The sequence below is a fragment of the Notothenia rossii genome (assembly GCF_949606895.1).
Source record: "Notothenia rossii genome assembly, chromosome: 6".
NCBI classification, from domain to species: domain Eukaryota; kingdom Metazoa; phylum Chordata; class Actinopteri; order Perciformes; family Nototheniidae; genus Notothenia; species Notothenia rossii.
In genome coordinates, this window is record NC_136909.1 from 87,760,382 (window position 1) to 87,762,881 (window position 2,500).

The window sequence follows — 2,500 nt, forward strand, 5'->3', positions numbered from 1 at the left end:
ATCTATCTAACAAGCAGGCTAGCGAACATTAGTTATTAACCTTCCCTATTCAAATAACTACTTAGCTAGCTTTTGTTAACTGCTTATCTGATGAACCAACCCAGTCTCACGGCATTTCGTGTTATATTCACGACATGTAATCTATTGATTCGTGTTCACCAACACCATTTTCCACATTTTTTCGTGTCAAACAGAACGGTTTTAAAAGCAATGCATTTCTACTCGTAATGTGTTTCGTGACTGCAACGCGTCTTCTTGTCCGGTTGGGTCCTGGAAGACCGGAAGCTGTGGGGTTCATAAAAACATGTTCTTACTCAATATCAAGCCACGATTATTGTTTTTATTTTAAATCATATAATGTCGGACTTTTTTTGTCGTCTGTGAGGAAAAGAAATGGGGCTCAGAGCCTCAGAATACTGAAATCTGTATTTTATAAATCTTTTTTTCCTTCTAATTTGTTATTCTTTTCAAAATAACACACTGTTGTTTACTCACCAATAACACACACTTATCCTTGTTTTTATTTATTTCTTTAATTCCATAATCTCTGGCTTGTTTGCCGTTCCTCAGGAACTGAATTTCAAAATAAAGTCACCAGAAACAGATGTAGGCGATACACAGCCACTGAACTGATTACCCAAGATCCTCAGCTATGGTTGAAGGTCGGTGATAGGATGTTTTAGCCGCAATGCACATAGGGATATGGTGTTTATGCGATATGAAATCCAAAAAACATTGACAAAAAATAAAATAATACTTTAATCCAAGTGTGCTTGCTTTTCTCTTTGGAAGTAATCACATAACGGCATTGTAATGCGTGCGCAGAGTTGGGTGTAACGCGTTATCACTCAGTAATCACACTACAGTTAGCTTACTAACATACAGACTTACTAGATTCTCCCTTTGACAGACAAGAGGGATTTCCGCCGCAGGTTTATATTTACGTAACATTTGCGCGATTTACGCGTCCACATGCAGTGCATAAACATGGCTGAGTCAACAGCGATAACTTCCGAGGGGTGGAGGAGGTCTGCCCATTACTTTGAGTTCGTCCGAAGAAAGGACAGGAACGTGACGGTGAGGTGCAAAGTGTGTCCAGGCCAGAAGCTTTTATCCACTGCTGCAAACACAACGTCAAACCTCAACAAGCACCTGCAAAGAACACATGCTAACGTGAAGCTAGTAGCTAAGGACCTCCGAATCCAGAGTGAGGATGTTGAGTATAAATAAATAAAAGTTTAAACAAGTTTATAAAGTAACGAGTAATTTGCCACATTTGTGCTTCAGATGAGGCTCCCTCCGCAGTCTGCGTGATCTGCCTGTAGGGAGGGGCGGCCCTGCGAGAAAAGTAGAGAGTAAAGTAACGAGTAAAGTAATATATTACTTTTTTTGAGTAACAACCCCATCTCTGCGTGTGCACGCGTTAGTTATAAAGACCCCCATAGAGCTCAGTTTATAACTCGAACCCTGAGTGTAGTTCTTGAGTTTGTTTACTTAGTTACATTTCACCTCTGTTTCTAATAAGGTAAATCCTGTTTGAGCTGCGGCAGTTTCACTTGAACTCACATTAGTTTAGCTTCACCCCGTGGCTCCAGCAGAAGCTAACGTGTGTTTTTACTGTGTGGCGTTGGATGTGGCTGTTTGACGGCGGGAGCGGATCTGAGCAGTGAACCAAAGCTAAGCAGAGTAATTGTCTCTTTCCTCCCTAACAGGATTAAAACCCAGCGGTGTGGAGGGTTCAGCGCGGCTGCCGAGCGTAACCCGGGGTCACTGCGCTCTGAGAGGGAAAAGAAAAAGAAGAAAGAGAGGTGTAGCCTACTAACTGCAGCAAGAAGGGACTTCATTATGTAATGTTGTGTTAACCTTCCTGTTGTCCTTCGGTCCAATTCGACCCGTTTCCCAATCGTTTTATGTCGAGATAAAAGGTTATTTTATTCAAATTCATAGCATAGCACTTTTTGTAGAATTAGTCAGCATTTCTGCCTTTTTTAAACTCAGAAGTTACGTTTGAAATTGTGTAAATGAAGTCTATTGACCGTGCATTTTGAAAAGAAGAGTAACTCTTGAATCGGAATAACGTTGGCTCAAAAGGTGTTTCACCGATTTGGGTAATTATTTATACTATGCTTTAAAAACAGTGAAACCGTGAGCACAGAAGTTGCGCAGTTGATAGGAAGACAACACAAGGGTTAAATGTTCATGTATTGTGTCTTGATGTTTCTCTGTTGATGTTACACATGGAGACTTGACCATTAAAGCATTGCCGTATCGTAATACTGTGTGGAAGCAATAATTACGTTTTCCCTTAATGGTTTAACATTTTTGTTTTATCCTATGAATACTCACTACATTTTCCCCACATTTTAAAAACAAATATTTCCATATAGAGGTTTTTTGATTAACAGAATCCATAAGAACAGCAGGTCCATCTTCCTGATGGCAGTGGATGCTTGACTTTGTGTTTTAATCTTTTTAACTTTAAGACACTTTCTGTAAAGTT